This window comes from Aethalodelphis obliquidens, unplaced genomic scaffold (genome assembly GCF_003676395.1).
Source record: "Aethalodelphis obliquidens isolate GAN/ISIS:26980383/991018 unplaced genomic scaffold, ASM367639v1 scaffold55, whole genome shotgun sequence".
Lineage (NCBI taxonomy): Eukaryota > Metazoa > Chordata > Mammalia > Artiodactyla > Delphinidae > Aethalodelphis > Aethalodelphis obliquidens.
In genome coordinates, this window is record NW_020837999.1 from 11,008,685 (window position 1) to 11,028,970 (window position 20,286).

Below are 20,286 nucleotides of genomic sequence, written 5' to 3' on the forward strand. Positions count from 1 at the left end.
AATAAAATTTAAACTTGTTCACTCTGTCCAAATTTTTCCAAAGGCGAAGACTTTAGAATGCTTTAAGCAGCCACTGAAATGTTCTTTTCCCATCTTCCAAGTTATTGGTATGAGAATGTCCTTCTTTTTTAACTTTAAATAACTTTATTGATGTATAATTTATGTAACATAAAATGTACATATTTTAATTGTACATTTCTAGCACTGTAATACAGTGTCTAAAACTCTTAGAGTTAAGAAGTCTTTCTTAATGGATAAACTTGGTCCTGGTTGATGTCTCCTTGCAGACATTTAGACAATGAGTAGTTTTGATTGTTTGAATGTTACTGTGTGAAAGCAGGAGGATTGAATAGATTTATTCCAGGCTTAATTGTGTACCTTTATGATTATAGTTGTTTTTTTTTTTTTTAATCAATGACAAAGCAATGAGAAATCACTGTGTCTTTTATTGTTGGAAGACAGGGCTTGCTCTTCACACCTGACTGGAATAAAGAAACATCTGTTGCTAGGCAGCCAAAGCACTAGCACCTAGCAACTGTGATGTGTGCATCAGGAATCGTAGGCTCTCTTCAGAGCCTAGTGAAGTGTAGTACAAGCAAAAGATCTATCTATACTCAAATGTCTGAATTAGAAGAAACAAGAATATAGATAAAAGAATGGCAGAGAGTTCAGTGAAAATCCTACAGTACCTGGCAAGGATGATCATAGGATATAATGTTTGGAATGACTGTTATAATTCTATGGCTTGACACTAATTATGTGGCCTTGAAGACATTTCTTGACCTCCTAAAGCTTCATTTTTTTGATCTGCAAAATGGAGGTGATAGAACCTACGTCATAAATAAGTAAATACATGTGATGCACTTGGAATAATTTGCATACTAAGTATACAATAAAGTGTTAGCTATTAACAGTAGCAGTTTTAGAGATTATATCACATGACACATTTTTTAAAAACCTGAAGTAGTTGTGTTTTAGTTATCTATTGCTTTATAACAACCATCACCAAACTTAGTTCCTTAAAAATGGTTTCTCACAATTCTGTGTATTACCTGGGCTCAGTTGGGAATTCTCCTGTGGTATACCTGGGGTCACTTGGGTGGCTTCATTCAGCTGGGAGCTGTGCTGGAACTGAAATGTACAAGATAGTTTCTCATCCTTCAGAGACTTTTTCCACATGGCATCTCACCATTCAGTGGTCTATCCTAAGCTTCTTTATGGCATGGTTGCTGGCTTCCAAAAGGAGCATTCCAAGACAGTCTTCATTGTGCAAGTGCTAATCAAGCCTCTGCTTGCATCATGTCTTAATGTCCCAATGGCTAAGTCTAGTCATGTGGCCAAATCATTATGAGAGGAATTACACAAAGGCATGAATACCAGGGATCATGATTCACTGGGGACCGCCAATGTAGCAGTTTCCCTCAAGTGGTATAAAGCATCCTAAGACCTTAACACGGTAGGAATGTGGTACTCGAACCCAAATCAGTGGTGGTGTGTAATTGTATGCTAGACAGTGCTTCTCAAACTTTAGTGTGCACCAGAACCACTTGGGGGACTTTTAAAATGCATATGTCTGGGCCCTAACTTCAGAACTTAGTTTAGTAAGTCTGGACTAGAGCCCAGAAATAAGCATTTAAATAGTCTCCCCAGGTTGTCCTGGTGAACACCTAATGTCCAGTTTGAGAACCATTTATTAGAAATTTTGCGTACAGGGAACACCCTGCATTTCCTCTGGTGATCTGCCTTTATCAGAGGCTGGCCTTAGGAAATTTTATACCAAGTGGAAGATTCCTAGCTTGTTCTCTGTGGCAGGTTAATAGCAACCATGGGGAAGGTTAAGGAAGAGTCACCTTATTCGTATGACTCTACAGGGGTAGTTCCCTGTGCTAGATTTCAGGTTGGTGAGAATTTCTTGGAGTGATGGAAAATTTGGGTATCCAGGGCACTCTGCTTTACCAAAGTAGCATCTCAAATACTTGTTTATTTCTATTTAGCAGTTGTTTAACAAAAATAACAGAAAAGTTTATCTGTGGCTAGGCAGTCCTTAGATTGACATTTCTCTCTAGTGAGATTAGAATGAAACCCATTTTCATTGAAAGAGCGCTAGAAGAAGTGTAACATTAAGGAAGGTGACTTCTAAGATCTCTCAGAAGTCTTAGTGTAGTTGTAAACTTTAGGACTATAAATGCAACAAACTTAATAAATATCATTTACAAAATTAACTTAAATTTCTTTTATAGTTATTCCATTTTTTGTATTTTGAATCATAAAGTTTATGTTTTGCTAAGTATTTTAAAAAGAAATTTATATAATTAACTTTCAAATCATATTTTATTATACATTTGGAGCATTTATACTTCTAAGTTACTGCACTAAGACTTGTGGGACATCCTGTGTGTATATTACTTGAGGGATGATGTTTATTGGCAGGAGGATTATTTTATTTGAAAATAAGTTGGAAACTTCATTTTCCCATTCCTTTTTTCCAACTTTTTTGTATATTAGGATTCAGGAGTCACCTTTCAGGGAATGATGTTATTGAAGCAACTTGACACATTTGCCTTTGAGATATTGATCTGTTGACCTGTTAGATTCTAGATATGCACAGAGTCTTTGGGGAGGAACAGGATCAATTCAAGGTTAAATGCAGAACTTGGATGACAAAATACCACTCCCCTTGCTTATTTTTCACATATATGACTGTTAGAGGGCCATGTCATTGTAGATGTCATAACTAATGCTGAGCATAGCTAGAAATGGTCTAGACTTGAGGAAAACCTGTCTCAAAGAGTTTGCAAAGACAGTGTGTTCCCATTCTTCTGCCTTGGAGGAATCTCTGGTACTGGTTTATGTATCTCCTCCTAACTCCTCCTCTGCAAAAATGCCCATGTAATTGCACAATGACAGAAGGAAGACAGGACTTGCTTCCACTAGGCTGTGGTTCTGCTCTTCCAGCTGATTCCTTCCTCCAGCCCAGGAGCTGGACCCATCTCTGTGGAGCTGGGGTCCAGGGATTCAGGCCACATCGTGTTACTTCATCAGGAAATATTTTAAAAATGAAAAGCCACATGATCTCGTGTGGTAAGACTTTGAAAGATGATTCATGTTACATGACGGATTATGAATGCTGAAATTCTGACAATATGATTGCAGTTGATTCTCATGAGGAAGAAAAAAGGCACATATCTAATGAAAAGATGGTACCTTACAAAGGTGGAAAGCTTGGGTTTGCAAATGACATGTTAAAAGACGGGAGCAGTAGATAGATACTTATGAAAAAATGCTGAAGGCACATGATCACTGTAATTACTTTTTGAGTTGTTTAATAAGTGGTACCCTGCTTTTCTACATATTCGCACATCTTTCCTACTCTAGAAAGTCTGTGGTTCAAAGGTCTTGCTTGTTTTGGTGGTTAGTTCATTTGTAACCTATTACCACCTTACATCGACTATACCTCTGTGTACGGTGGCTTGTGTGTGCCAAGTGGGAAGTTATTTCTCCACAGCCATTTTCATGGTGGTCATCATGGAATAGCTTAGTTATCAAAGGACTGGTTTGCAATGTCTCTTCAGGATAATCTTAAGGATGTTTTTTCATTATTGAAGTATAGTTGACTTACAGTGTTGTGTTAGTTTCTGGTGTACAGCAAAGTGGTTCAGTTTTATATATATATATATATATATATATATATAAAATTAAGGATTTTAGTTTAAACAGATTGGAGAGAGCTCAGATGTGCTTGAAGTGTATCTTGAGATTTTTTGGTATTGATTTATGCCCAGATTCTCTACTCTTTATTTTTATTCTTTAGAGTATCCTGGATTTGAGGGCAGGCAAACTTTAAGCCAAATCTTACTTACGCATTAGACTGAGTCAGAAGATGAAATTTCCAGGGGCTTCCTTGGTGGCACAGTGGTTGAGAGTCCGCCTGCCGATGTGGGGGACACGGGTTCGTGCCCCGGTCTGGGAAGATCCCGCATGCTGCAGAGTGGCTGGGCCTGTGAGCCATGGCCACTGGGCCTGTGCGTTTGGAGCCTGTGCTCCACAATGGGAGAGGCCACAACAGTGAGAGGCCCGCATACAGCAAAAAAAAAAAGATGAAATTTCCAGTATGAGTTTTATGGTGTTTGGCTTTGTATGATGATAGTTTTCATTTAACCTGACTGCTATTAGTTAATGTGATTCAAAACACATGCCTTAAATTCTTAACAACTATAGCGTGAGGATAAATTGGGTAATATATATAAAACCAATTTGAGATCTTTAGGAAAAGTCATCACTCTAAGATCTTACATTGATACGTAATTAAAGTTGAATGTTTTCTTTAGGAACTGTGTTCTTTAGGCATTGAAAATACCAGAATGCTCCTTTTAAGGAATAGACATCAAAGAGATACAGAGGTGGGTCATGCTGAGTTTTAGCCAGGAATTTGTCTTAGTAACGTTTTTTGGAATTTCTCTTGTATTAACAGAAGTAATATGCATTACATAAAATACAGGAATACAGAAAAATGTTTGTTTTAAAAATCACTTCTCCCATTAGAGATTCTGTTTACAATGTGGCATGTTCTTCCTTCTCTGTCAAACAGCTGAACACAACAATATGGATGAATTTCACAATCTTGAAGTTGAACAAAATAAGACATAGAAAGTTAGAAGCCATATGATGCTATTCATAAGTTTAAATATAGGCAAAAGTCAACTATGTTTTCAAGAATGCATATGTAGGTAGTAAAGAAAAAAGAAATACATGGAAAAGGTTATTCCAAAGTCAGGTAGCCTCTGAGAGGAGAGAGGGTGATGATTGGAGAGGCACACCCAGAGGGCTTCTAGGGTCCTGGCAATGTTCTGGTTTTTTTTTTTTTTTTTGACCTGAGTGGAGGTTACCATATATGTTCACTTTAATATTATAAAACTGAGCATATCTGTTATATATTTTACCATAAAACATATACATTTTATATTTTACAGGAAATATTTAGAAATTGGGCAAGGCATAGAATAGATGGTATAGTATGTTCTTATTTCCTTAAAAACAAAAAGGCCATATCCATATATTTGTACATACGTTGAATATTTCTAGAAGAATATATAAGAAATTACTGACAGTGATTTCCCCTAAGAAGAAAGACTGAGATTCTGGGATGGGAGGGAGATTTACTTTCACCATATACCCTTTTACTTCCATTTTGCATGTTTTCCAATGAGGAATGCTCTTAAAAATTATGTGAGAGAGGGTAGGGGAAATTAAGGCCAAAAAGTCAAAACTTGAGAATTTAATACCTTTATGACTTCCTTTTTAAGATGATGCAGGTTTGGAGTATAGGGATTAAGGAAGAATTGGACTGAAAATTAAAATCATAAGCTTTTCAGATAACATTGCCCTTGTTCATGGCCAGGAGAATGGTTATTGTGATATTCTCTTGTCCTCAGAGATCTTGCTCCCAGTCACGGTTCTCGAACTTTAGTGAGCATCCATATCACTGGATCTGGATTGTTAAAATACACATTCCTGGGCTGTACCTTCAGAGTGTCTGACTCGGTACGTCTGCATTTCTAATAAGTTCCCAGGTCAGGACAATGCTGCTTATGCAGGGATCACATTTTGAGAACCACTAGATGGCAAAGCTGCCCCCTACATAAGGACATGCTGGAAAATAGAACAAAAATGGAGGCCCATACCCAGTGCATACAGTATGTGCTTCCAGCAGACGAGGAGTAAGAGTTATATAAAATTTGTGGCCCATGTTGTGGCATTACGTCTGTTTTTAAGCCTGTGAGTGACGATGTAGATCTTGCCAGCTGAGGAAATCAGAGCCATTTAAAATCAACAGAAGAAACCATGTTCTTGTAGTAAGATGTCTAAATTTGTGATCTCCTTAACTGTGACTTTGGATAACTGGAATAAAGAAAATAAATGTTCATAATTTTGAAAATTGTGCAAAAGACAAGCTTTGAGAATCTTTTTCTTTATATGTCTTTTAAAAAAAGATACAAAACAACAGAACTAATTTTAAGAAAGGGAAAAGATTTGCTTTGTTTTGTTCATGTTAGAGCTTATGGATCCATGGTTTTGATTTACTTTTTCAGTCTTTTTCACTGTGCTTTCCTAGAAAACTAACAGATTTCCATTGATGAGTTATAACATGTATAGCACTTGTATAATTCATGAAAATCTCCTGCAAACATGAAGTCAACTTCCAGTGGGACTTGTGCTTACTCCACCCTCCAGAAGAGGGGCTGGCCTATTTTAAAATTAGGAAGGATCTCCCCCTACCTAGAAGTTGGCAGTATCCTGTGCTGTAAAAACGTAACATTGCTTTGCGATTGTGTGATTAACTTGTTTTCCGTGGTAACCTGGCATTAACTTTGGGCTGCTGATGACCTATTTGCCTAATACTAAATTTTCACTTTCTCCCTTGTCATCCTGGTACCCTATTATGTTTTTCCTGGACTGTGCTTGTTTTAAAATTGTGCTCTTATTTCAGCCAGGCTAGCTGTTCTTGGCTTCCTTTGCTATGCTGAGCCCATCCTTGTCTTCCCAGTAAGGAGGGGTTATTGATGGCCTTTTCCTGGAGATTTTAGATCCTGTGGGTCTTCTCTGTTGCTCCTGAATTGGTGTGGAGCCTGCCTTTACTATTTTCTACTCACTTAATTACGTTATGATGAATTTTAATATACCAAGTTACCATATTGTGGGTACATCTGTAAAGCTATATTGGTTACTCTTTTTATTGCTTTGTAAGGAATTACAGATTGTGGTTGTTAGGACATTGGTAAGGAAAATGTGCATTTTAGATCTGGCTGTGTGGTGCAAGTGCAGAATCAGAAATGCTATTAGATGAATTAGGTCTATATTTTATCAGCCTACTTCCTACTGGAATAAATTATGATCAGCTAATGAATTAATTTGAGATCCTTTAAGACTTAAGTGCCTTACTAGCTCTCAGTTTAACAATTCTGCTGAATCCAAACTCTCATCTGCAATTGATTTAATGTGATTCTACAATATTTTTGCTTACTAGCCAACAAAAAATCGTAACAGACATTTGAAGCCAAACTGATCTGTGGGTTTATCTTTTCATCGGATTAAAAATTACTGGAAGATTGTCAGTGAAGTGGTATTGCCTAGTAACATATTGCTGTCTAGGAAACAGAAAGCTTTTCCACCTGGCTTTTATGCCTAAATTGATTTGTTATGCATGTTTGCTAGGATTAGTACTAAATTCCTTCTGTTGAATTCAGTAATGCTTGTGATTTCTTTTGTATTTTGGCATTGAAAATTAAACTCTTAAACTCTTATAATCTCTAGCTTTAACTTGGCTTTACACTAATTACATTTTAATGACACACCAGCCCTATTTTTTAGTTAAAATGTCTTTTATTTCATTAGATTTAAATTTTAAAAGAAATCAGATTTCTCCAATTTGATTTAAATTGGTTATTAATATCAAACACAACATCTGTTTATGTATAGTTCATGCATTCTTGGCTGTATCAAGATTAAAACTTTTCTTTCACAGATCCTACCGAAGTAAAATGCAAGATTTCTTTTGACACTTCTTAATCCGCCATTTTTATATCTCACCCACCCCTATTTAGTATCAGTATTGTGGAGCGTATCATCCAGGTTGTGATGAGTTGTCTTGTACAACAGACTGGCTGCTTTTTCTTTTTTAATTGGAGTACAGTTGATTTACAATGTTGTGTTAGTTTCAGGTGTACAGCAAAGTGAATCAGCCATACATATACATATATCCACTTTCTTCTAGACTCCATTCCCATATAGGTCACTACAGAGAGCCAAATAAAGTTCCCTGTGTTATACAGTAGGTTCTCATTAGTTATCTTTTATATATAGTGGTGTGTATATGTCAATCCCAGTCTCCCAATTTATGTCTCCCCTCTTTCCCCCTTGATAACCATTAGTTTGTTTTCTACATCTGTGACTCAATTTCTGTTTTGTACATAAGTTCATTTGTACCATTTTTTTAAGATTCCACATATAAGTGATATCATATGATATTTGTCTTTCTCTGACTTCTCTGACAATCTCTAGGTCCATCCATGTTGCTGCAAATGACATTATTTTATTATATATGTACCACATCTTCTTTATCCATTCCTCTGTTGATGGACATAGTCCATGTCTTGGCTATTGTAAATAGTGCTGCAATGAACATTGGGGTGCATGTATCTTTTTGAATTATGGTTTTCTCCAGGTATATGCCCAGGAGTGGGATTGCTCGATCATATGGTAGCTCTATTTTTAGTTTTTTAAGGAACCTCCATACTGTTCTCCATAGTGGCTGTACCAATTTACATTCCCATCAATATCACCTCTCACCAGTCAGAACGCCATCATCAAAAAATCTACAAACATTAAATGCTGGAGAGGGTGTGGAGAAAAGGGAACACTCCTACACTGGCTGCTTCTTTAATGTTGAGTTTTGTAAGTTGTTTTGCTCACCAAAATGTCTTCATGGGCACTCATTTCTTTGAATAAGGTCTTGTTTTTGGATGTTTATACCTTATTATTGCAAGGAGTAAGTTTAATATTCATAGTAAAGGTGTTTTTCAGGCTTTTCCACAGTATAAGGGTGGGTTCATTGGCTGCAAGGTTGCTTTCAAGTGTACAGTTTACTGTAGAGTATAGATATTATAATATCAAGGGAAGATATCACAACTCCAGGAAAGACCTTAACATTAGAATAAGTTATTTCTACAGAAAATATTTTTTGGTGGCAAAATTGAAACTACTAGATTATTAAACGTGAAAACCAATTTTGTCATAATTTTGAAGAATATTGTCCATTTACCTTGTTAACAACTTAACTTTGCTCTTAACTATTTTCTCTCTATAAAACAGTTTTCTAGAACTACAAACAAATAGTAAAATGATCAATTGTTTCCTGTCTTTTTTCCTTCAAATTTGTTAAGCTTCAAAATGGTAAGAAGGAAGGAAACCTTAAATTGAAAAATCAATAAGTTGGGTGATGATCTTCTGAACAATCCAAAATTTACTAGATAAAAATTCTATATTCTTCTGTTACTGGTTTTACATTATATATTCAGAAGATCAAAAAATATAAGTAACACACATAAATAAATGTTTTTTTTGTATATTGTAGGAGAGGCAAACTCTTACCCTCTTAGTTTTTTTGGCTGGGCATGAGAATTAAATTGACATGAGACATATCAACAGGAGAAAAGCATACAAATTTATGTAATACAAGTTTTTAATACAAGTTTTCCTTCATAAGGAAATGAAGACCCAAAGAAATAGAGAAAACCTACTTGCTTTTATATTAGGTTGAAAAAAAAGAGAGACGATAGTGCCTGTTGTGGAGAAGTGACTAAACTATGTGGGGAGGTTAAAGGAAGATAAGAATTATTTTAACAAGGTCTGTTTGTATAGAATTCTCTTGATCTCAACTTCTTATCCTTAGTGATGAGAATGTTGCTTTCCTTCTGGCATAAGGAGGACAACCTTCTTATGGGAATTTTATCTCACTTTTAAGGAAAGGAAGGAAGGTCAGTGTTTTTCTTGCATACGCTGCCTTAAGTCAAAATAGTATACCAGAGCAACATATTTTGGGGTGGTATGTTCTGAACTCTTTCATATACATGAATTATTTAATTGAATGATCTATACAAACCAATTAAATATTTTGCCTATTTTATTGTAATCTAACAATCTCAGATCATCGGGGCAAGCACAACTGTGTTTAAAATTCAGTTTTGTTACTTACTAGCTATTTGGGCATGTTGTTTTAACCTTTTAGTAGAGAAAGTAAACATCTATAAAATGAACATTATAATAGTACTTTCTTCATAGGGCTGTTCTGAGGATTGCAGGAATAATATGACTAGCATGTACAATACACACGAGAGAGAAGACTAGCTGTTCTTCCTAAATTTGTTCTTCTACAGTGTAGGCTTGTTTCTGATAAGTGACTGTCCTGTCAGAGACTGTATTTCCTAACTTTCCTTGTACGGCCATGTCAGTGGGTTTATTGGAAAGGCTATCTCTCTTTCACTGAATTGCTCTTGTACCTTTATCAAAAATCAGCAGGGCATATTCATTTTTGGTTTTCTCTTCTGCTCCATTGATCTATGTGTGTGCCACTCTGCCAGTACTACACAGGCTTGATTACTATAGCTACCTAATATGTCAGGAAATTGGGTAGATTGACTTTTCCTGCCTTTTTTTGGAAATTGTTTGTTATTCTAGTTCCTTTATTTTTCCTTGTAATATTAAAATAATCTTGTCTAGGGAGTTCCCTGGTGACCTGGTGGTTAGGATTCTGGGCTTTCACTGCAGGGGCCTGGGTTCAGTTCAGGGTCGGGGAACTGAGATCCCACAAGCCATGCAGCACGGCCAAAAAAAAAAGGAAAAAGAAAATCTTGTCTGTATTTACAAAATATCTTGCTGGGATTTTGATAGGAATTGTGCCAAACCCATTTATCAATTTGAGGACAACTGACATCTGTACTATGTTAATTTCCAAATGATAGACACTATATGACTCTCCATTTATTTAGGTCTTCCATCCAGCATTTTGTAGTTTTCATATACAAGTCCTGTGCAAGTTCTGTTAGATTAACACCTAGTAATTTTTTTCTTTTTGAGCTATTTATAAATGGTATTATACATTTAATTTCAGTGTCCACTTATTTATTTCTAATATATAGATAATTGTTGTATGTTTATCTTATGTCCTGCAACCTTGCTGAAATCTGTCATTAGTTCTAGAATATTTTTTGTAGTTTATTTTCTTTTTTTAGATAATTATGTCATATGCAAATGAAGAGATTTATATTTCTTCCATTCTGATCTGCTTGCCCCTTCCCTTCCCATTTTCCTTTCCCTTTCCTTCCCCTCTCCCCTCCCATCTCCTCTCCTTTCCTCCCTTCCCTTCCTCTCACCTTCTCTTCTTCTTGCCTTATTGCAGGAGCTTGAACTTCCAGCACTGTATTAAGTAAGAGCAATGAGAATGGACATTCTTGTCTTTCATTGTTAGGCATAATGTTAGCTGTAGTGGTTTTATTGTTGTTGTTTTGTTTTTGTTTTTGTAGATGCTCTTTATGAAGTTCAGGAAGTTCCCATCTATTCTAGTTTTCTTCTAAGAGTTTTGATCATGAATGGGTGTTGAATTTTTTTGAATGTTTTTTATGCATCAATTGATATGATTATGTGATTTTTCTTCCTTAGCCTTTTAATAGAGCAGATGACATTGGTATATATATATATTTAACAACACTTGTTGTCCAAAAAAACTATAGTTCTTTTTATATATTGCTGGGTTCTATTTGCTAATATTTTGTTAAGGACTTTGCATCTGTATTCATGAGGGTTGTTGATGTGTGTTTTATTTTTGTACTCTGATTTTGATATTAAGGTAATACTAGTTTTATAAAATGAATTGGAATTATCCAATTTATATAAATTTATATTGCACTTTTTAAACCTAACATTGTATTTTGAATTTTTTCTGCACAATTAGATAATCTATGAAAACATAATTTTAAAGTCTGAATAATAGTCAGTTATAGGAATATACTTTTCTTTATCTTTTTCTTGTTTTATTATTTATAATTAAAATTTTTATTATTAATAATTCTGCAGTTAACATTTTCCTATATAAATCCTTGTGAACACCTAAGTTATCCTTAGAATAATTTCAAGAAATTCTTACATCAAATAAAAACATTTTAAAGTTTTTAGTAAATCCCAATTTATCCTCCAGAAAGAGGATAACAATTAAATATTTCCACAGCTGCATGTCTATGAGAATACCTGCTACATTATATTTTTTTGAAAAATAAATTTATTTATTTATTTATTTTTGGCTTCATTGGGTCTTCATTGCTGTGCATGGGCTTTCTCTAGTTGCAGCGAGCGGGGGCTACTCTTTGTTGCAGTGCACAGCGTCTCATTGTGGTGGCTTCTCTTGTTGTGGAGCAGGGGCTCTAGGTGCCCAGGCTTCAGTAGTTGTGGCACGCAGTCTCAGTAGTTGTGGCTTGTGGGCTCCAGAGCACAGGCTCAGTAGTTGTGGTACATGGGCTTAGTTGCTCCGCGGCATGTGGGATCTTCCCGGACCAGGGCTTGAACCCGTGTCCCCTGCATTGGCAGGCAGATTCTCAACCACTGGACTAAGTCCCTATTTCAAAAATCTGATGTAATATATAATATAAAGTGTCATCTTGTCATTTTTCCCCTGGGAGGGGTTTTTACAGGCAAACTTTCTGTTTCAAATTCTGCTTAAAGTTTTACATACTCCTTATGAATCTACAGAAATTGTTTCACTGATGCACACACTCATCTAAGACAGGGCTCGAGTGCTCTACAAAGTGCACCTCAAATATTTCTAGGGGTTCGTAGTGGGAGAGAGAGGCCTTGTTTTGTCAAGTGCTGTGTAAGGACCCCCTTCTTCCTTCTTTTCTTGCTCTGCTTCCCCTAATTTGTATCGCAATGTTTGCCAGGCACTGCTGGCTTAGACAACAGTGGCTTTCCTTCTCCTGAGAACCGGTGGGTTTGCCAGGCCCTGTTGTGCCTGTAGCTGGGTATTGCCCTGACCCTGTTATCTGCTTCTCATCAGTCATTGCAGCCATCTCATTTGGTGTGACCTGGGCACTAGCATTAGCCTCCTTGTGGTGTACCGGTTACACAATATTCTCTTTGAAACGAGACATATAAAATGCTTGCATTTTAACAGTACGGCTAAAAATTAAATTCGTGCTCATTCTATAAGCAAAGCTATGCATCCTAACTCAGGCTGTTCTTGGCTCTAGTACTACTCTACTGCTGCTGTCATTAGCTAATAGTGCTGTTGTATGCCCCTGGCTGTTCTAAGAATTTTACATATACAGACACATTACATCCTCATAAAACTTCTATGAGGTAGGTATTACCATCTTTTATAGACAAGGAAAGAAACTGAGACCATAGAGAGGTTAGGCTGAGATAGGCAAAGGAGAAGTCTCTTCAGACTGGATTATTTACCAGCCCTTACATCTGTGGCCTGGAGAGTAAATTGACACACTTGGTCCCTGGCCAAATATCTCATATGTAGTCATTGTTGATGGTCTTCCTCTCTGTGCCACACTGTGGGAGGTTTTACTCCTCTTTGGCAGCTGTAAAGAAAGAGAGAACAACTCGTTTTCAACTCTAGGTTATTAGCAATATAATCCTATTTCAACTCATAAGGGCTGCCTTTCAGTCTAAGTGGCCGCCTTTGCAGGGATGACGATAGGTAACAGAGCCAAATCAAGGCAGATCTGTTAACATTGATTCATTTACCCTGACCAGATACAGGTCAGAGGGAGAAAAAAATGGATTCTCAAAAATATATACTGTACTTCAATTTATGTATTTATTTAAAACTGGAAAAAAATCCATTTTTATTTCCATTTTAAATTCAAGCCAGATTTTCACAGTAACTCTTGGGAGAAGCTTTTCCCAATCCTCAAGACTCTAATAATGTGGCTGCATTCATACCTAAAAAAGCCTTAGACATTATATTAGCACCTCATTATACCTGCTTGGGTGACCCAGGGTACCTTATGTGGTACCTGTGCATCCATCCTGGAGCATATAAGCCTGGTGCCCATTTGTTTTCTTCCAAGTGGTGCAAACCATGTTATATTATGAAAACCTTTACTGTCCTTTTTATCTTATTGATACCAGTGAGTGTTATAAAGTGCCTGTTTCATTCGATTGCCTTGCAATTTTGTTTCCATTACTTGGTGCAAGTCTATTTTTATTTAAACTGTTAAGTCTGCTATTTCTAAAAATACTGTTTGAACTTCAATGTACCTGAATATTTTATTGTCAGTTACTTTTCTTCCACTCTCCAACCATGATCACTTTATGAACTTTATAGACAGAAAGAGGGATCTTCTAATCCCAGTTTTTGATCATTTGGCTATTCATAGGATTTTTTTCTGGGATATTTGCTGATTGTAATTCTTTTGTCAGAATCAACACCCATAAGAATACCACAGCTTTCAAAATGTACTGTTTCTTCTTTCTCCACCCTTTCTCCTACAACCTTTCTTTCTCGGGGTACAGTGTGTCACCTCCTATATAAAAAATCCTACATAAAAATGGGGGCTTAATGAGGACACTGTTGGTACAACTGGTTGAAACCCAACTTGAATTCCCTGTTTGTCTCATTTTAGGGCTGGAAGAAGAATAGGGGTCGAGCTAGGCTTAGGGAGACTTGTTCAACATCCTTGTTCTCTATGGCTTTCATATGTGCTTCTCTTGACTATCAATTTCATGCTTGCAGATTAGCTTTTAACAGTACCTTGAGAGAGAGGTTGGGTTTCCAGCAATGCAAGACTCATATACTTAGAAACACACTGGAAAGAACTTTTTTTTCCCCCCTGTTCTAGCTAAAAAAAATTCCAGGGAAGGACTCTGATTGGCTTGTGCCAATTCTAGGCCAATTCCTGGGTGAATTATTTTGCCCAGGGAGCAGAGTGCTATGATTGACCTTGTTTAGGTCTGGTGTCCACCTTTTGACCATTGGCTGAGGCCCATGGTTATAGGGTCACGTAAGAAGATGGCAACTCCCTTTCCAGTCAAATGGTTTAGTTTTCCTAAAAGAGAATGAGGGCTCCTAATTCCAGGAGAAGCAAGAGGTTTTAGAAAGACAAAGTAATAGATGTCTGATATTGATGATTGGATACAGGGTGGCCACTTATTAAAAAGGCTTTAGAACAATTCAGGTAAAAGGTATCAGGATATGAACTGAGTATGTGAAAGAGTAGAGATGGAGAGGTGATTTGACACTCGAAACATTTAGGTAGCATTCATGGAGTTCTAAGCAAACTATTAAAAAACAAATTAACTATGCAAACACCAGCCAAATAAAATAAGCCATCTGCTTTGTTTGACCCTTTTGAACATGTTTGCTGTGGGGCATGCAATTTTACTTTTTCTTTTGCTACTTCATTTACATAGTTATTGTCATTTGTTCAGTCACCTGAACATTTTCTGTCTAGAACAAAGTAAAGGATTGTGGTTATTGACACTTTGTCATTTCAAGCTGTTAAACACAGAACAGGTTTCTTAAATGCCTCTCTGTCCTGCCTCTGCACGTAACCAACTGAATATAAAAAAAGCAGTATCCTTGACTCAGGTCTGACTGTTCTTGGCACAATGTCAGTGCTGCTTGGACTATAATTTTATTGGTTTATTTGTGAATAGAATTATTCTGTTCAAATGTTACATCCCACAAGTCATAGTTTAATATGATTATAGATTTAGAATAGATATAGATTGTACATTTCTCTTTGTGTTAGTTAATGCATAGAGCTAAATACTACTTTCATATTTAGATCAGGATTCTTTTTTTTTTTTTAGATCAGGATTCTTATGTAATCATGTAAAATATTTTCTTTATTATAATAAATAAGACCTCTTTTAGGCATCCTTGAGATCAAATCTCATAAGTACTAAGAATTTATTTGCCTTTTAAAATATGTTGACATTTGGACTGATGGTGCAGAAGCAACGGTGGGTAAAACTGCTGGTGTCTTAGAACAAAGCAGGATAGTGGCAGCAGAGTGTACTAGTAGTGTGTTTTTAACCATCTTGCATTTGCAGAAAAAAAGCCACTTTCACTTAAGAGTGTCCTTGATGAAACAATAACAATTATTAATTTTATTAATTTTTTACCCTCAAGTCAAAATATTTTTAATATTCTGTGTGAAGAAGTAGGAAGTATACATGAAGCACTTTTGATACATACTGAAATATAATGCTATCTTTAGGAAAAGCACATGTACAGTTGTTTGAGTTGTGAGCTGAACTAAATGCCTTTTTCATAGAATACCATTTTTACTTGAAAGAATGACTCACAAACTATGGTCATTCAGATATGGATGTTTGGCTGGCATTTTCTTTAAAATAAGCCTATCATTTAAAAGAAAGGACAACTGACAGTAGTTGTTGCCCAAGAAAAAAATCCAAAAGAAGATAAAATTACAAATAAAAATTAGCGTTAGGAACTTGGAAAACTGTATGCACCACCTTTAACTCAACAGCTTTCCAATACTTAGATTATTCTGATGAAGTTGGTGGTATTTAACAAATGGGATTTTTTTTTTCTTTTGATGTGGTATAATAGAGAGTCAGCATTTGGAAGATCTGCATAACTCAGTGAACTAATATTTTCCAAATGATCAATGTATATGATGTTATAAAATCATGCATGGATAAAAGATTTATACAAGGGCTTCCCTGGTGGCGTAGTGGTTGAGAGTCTGCCTGCCGATGCGGGGGACATGGGTTCGTGCCCCGGTCCGGGAGGATCCCACATGCCGTGGAGCGGCTGGGCCCATGAGCCATGGCCGCTGAGCCTGCGCGTCCGGAGCCTGTGTTCCGCAACGGGAGAGGCAACAACAGTGAGAGGGCCGCATACCGCAAAAAAAAAAAAAAAAAACTGAGATTTATAAAAATAAAAAAAATTACCAGTGGATTTTAATGCAACAGGGTTAAAAAAAAAAGGTCGTTGGTAGAAGTTTGAAATTATATGTTGCAGTGAGCTTTTAAGAAACTACCACTTGTTAAGTGAAGAAGAATATATACAATTATATTAAAGGCTATTAAAATACTACACCATTTTCCAACTAAATATACTTTAAGCAAACAACACATAACAGCAGGTTGAAAGTTGAATGCAGCTGCTTTTCATTAAATTAGACATTAGAGATTTTAAAAAATGTAAAACAATATCTCTCTTCTCACTGATTTTTTATTGTTTTGGAAAATAGTCATTTTTCTCATAAAAATTGTATTTATGTTAAAATGTAAATTTTTTGGTTATATTTAAGTTAATATTTTAAAATTTGCTGTTTAATACAACAAATATTTATCAATATAACCTATTTACATAAAAGTGTTTTAGAGTCTTTAATAATTTCTAAGAGCTAAGGGGTCCATGAGACCAAAATGTTTTGGGAACTTCTGGCCTATAGGGTAAAATTCAAACCTCCGTCTGTGGTCCAAAAGTCCTTCTATCAGTGGCTTCTACCACCTCTCCTATGATCTCTTCTGTCTCATTTCCCCTCATCAAAAGAACCATGTTGTTTTACCTCTCTGTACCTTTGCTCAGTGCTCTTTTTGCCATGAATATCCGTTTTCTTTTAGCTCTCTGTCTAAAGTACTGTCTCCCAATGCCTCTTGGGACATTTATCTGTGTAATACTGTTTGCCATAAATTCTACTTTATTTGAAATTAATATAATCATTACAGCTTTCTTATACTTATTGTTTGCATGGTATATATTTTTCCATCCATTTACTTTCAGCCTACCTGTGTCTTCATATTTAAACTTGCTTTCTTATAGATATCATATAATTGGATCTTGTTTTATTAATCCATCTAAAATCTCAGCCTTTACTGATCTCATTTATGAGGGCTCCAGCCTCATGACTTGAGCACCTTCCAAAGGCCCCACCTCCTAATACCATCATATTGGGCTACATATGAAGTTGGTTGGCACACAAAAATTTAAATCATAGCAAGGGGGGAAAGGAGGCAAGCCTTTAACCTGCTACGATTGCAGGTAAATGAAAATGAAGCTTGTGGTGGAGTAACTGAGACTGAGGGCATAAAGGTAACTGTTCAAAATACTTCAGGGCTTCAGAAGACACTGAGGAAAGACTTAGAAGGTGGACTGATGGTGAGGGTGAGAGGAAAAATGGACCAAGTAGAAAGGAATAAATATATGGAAAAAGATATGAAGAAAAGATTGCATATTGGAGGAGGAATTGAAGAGCTGGAATTGAAGCTTACACCAAGGAACCAACCTTTTTCTTTCCTTTTTAAAAGGCTACCTATATCATGAGTATAATCACCTATATGTTTTTCTAATCAATTGCCTTTATTTCTTTTACATTTACCTTGAATTCATTAGGATTAATGTTTGTATGTGTCATGAGGCCAGTATGAACTTTTTCTCTCAAACTGTTAAACGAAAAAATTAAAATTTTTTTCCCTTCTCTAATTTTAATTACTCCTTTACAATTTTCTGGTATTTTCTAATTGTGCTCTGAAGAGCTTTAGAGTTTCTCAGACTTGGATCAGTCAGAGAGCTATGACTGTTTTTTCCTTTGGTTATTTCTTTTATTAACTTTGTAATTCAGTGAACAATATTTGTTAACTACCTACTACATGCTAGACACTTTGCTAGTGTCACTGGAGATAAAATGAGTCCTAAAATGAGCACGGCCCTTGCCTCAGGGGTTTATATTGTCTAGTGAGTTTTACATATCAGGCTTTCATATACACGTTCCTGTTTTTCTATTGAAACTTGCAGAAAGACAGTGAGATTTGGAGACCCACTAATTTTGTAACGTTGAGCAAGTTATTTGTCTTCTCCAAATCTTCATATATTCTCACCTTATGGTGGGATGGTAGCCCCTGTTTTAGTGTATTGCTTTAAGGATTAAGTGGAATAACTTCATATGAAAGGGCTCAGCCCCCAATAATTAATTTACTTTCTTCTTTCCTAACTTTTGTCTATACTTTTCCTATTGATAAAAGACCTGGAATTTTGGTTAACATTCCTGTGTCCTATGCCATCTGAGTGGTACAGATTACTAATAGGTTATCTAACTTCTCTTTCCTAACACTCTGTTGATATGACTTTCTTTAATATCATCATACCATCTTGCTTAAGCCAAAGGATTTATCTTAGTTCCAAGGTGCTTAATCTCCTTTAATTCTTAACTATCCCTGTATTCTAAGAATTTCCTCCTTCTTTTGATACTAGTGTAATATTTTCCTTCTTTATTCTTTTGCAAGTATCCTTTTACATGTCCCCAACTTTAGATATTTTCTCAAAACTCATTCCTCCCAACTCTTTTTTTGCTTTTGCCCTTCTTTTTGTCAAACAAGTAGTCATCTATTCTCATCACTTCAGCTCTAACCTTCTGTAGCCTCATTATATCTGTCTGTCTATTGGAATACAACCCCATATTACCAATGTAGTATAGGGAGTTTATTCATTCATTCCTTGATGATTTTTATTGCCGTTGGATAGACTGTCTTCTCAAATGCTGATTAGCGTTCTGCTCTAAAATTCTGTTTCTATGTCCAGAATCATTCACTTTTTTCTTAATTTGGTTTCTTAGCTTGTTTTCTTCTTAAAAGTGCTATCATTCTTCTAGTTACTTAGAATCAAAACCTTTATTCCTTCATGTTCACACTCTATGTTCACTTGAGTCTTGTTACTTTAGTCTTGTTACTTTTTGTTTGGAAATATCTTATATTCATTACTTCTTTATTTCTCTACTACTGCCATCCAAGTCTAGTCAGCACAGTAGATGACTTCAACGGCCTTTGCTATTCTTTCTATCCCTTATTCTTTTCTTCAGACCAGCTTGCCCATTATTATTACATTAGTAGTCTTCCTAAAATACTGTATTTATCCTGTATTCTCCTGTTCAACATTTTCAGTGATCCATTTCTTTTGGCAGTGCTTCTTTTTTTTGGCAGTGTTTCTTTTGAAGGAAAAATTTTCTCATGGATTCCCAGTGTTGACATTAAAATATCTTAATTATAATGTAACTTAAATATACAACTAAATATAAACGCTTACACATAAAATTGTATAACTAAAACAGTTTACAAATTCATTACAAACAAAACTATAAAATGGATAAAATTTAAGTTAACATTAATGTGACAAAAGATGTTTGGTGAAACGTAATCAGTAAGCTCAACATGAATATGGTACTAAGTGCTCTGAGTTTGGCACAGGCCTATTCTACTCTTTTATTTTTTTAATTAATTAATTAATTAATTAGGTTGCACTGGGTCTTAGTTGCAGCAGGTGGGCTCCTTAGTTGCGGCATGCAAACTCTTAGTTGCAGCATGCGTGTGGGATCTGGTTCCCTGACCAGGGATCGAACCCGGGCCCCCTGCATTGGGAGCTTGAAGTCTTAACCACTGCACCACCGGGCCTATTCTACTCTTGAAACTTCTGAGAAACCTTTGTTTCTACAGCATATTATGGTATCATTTGGCCTTCACTTGGTACAAACATATCATTTAAGAAATAGATCTGTCCTTGTCTTTTTTTTCTTTTTTTCATCAGCCAGCTACAATTAAAATAGCCTATTTGGCAGCAGTAAGATAGTAAATAAAAATGCACGTTCGGGCACTGATACTACTTGTATTTTGGGGGTTATTAGGTGAACATCAAGATGATCCAGAATATGGAGTGTGTGTGTGTGTGTGTGTGTGTGTGTGTGTGTGTGTGTGTGTGTG

The 20,286-nt window shown here is 35.9% G+C and overlaps 1 protein-coding gene across 2 annotated transcripts in view; it reads left to right on the plus strand.

Annotated features, from left to right (window-relative positions):
* Positions 1-20,286, plus strand: part of NME7 (NME/NM23 family member 7) — a 261,651-nt gene that overhangs the window by 84,383 nt on the left and 156,982 nt on the right. The window lies entirely within an intron of this gene.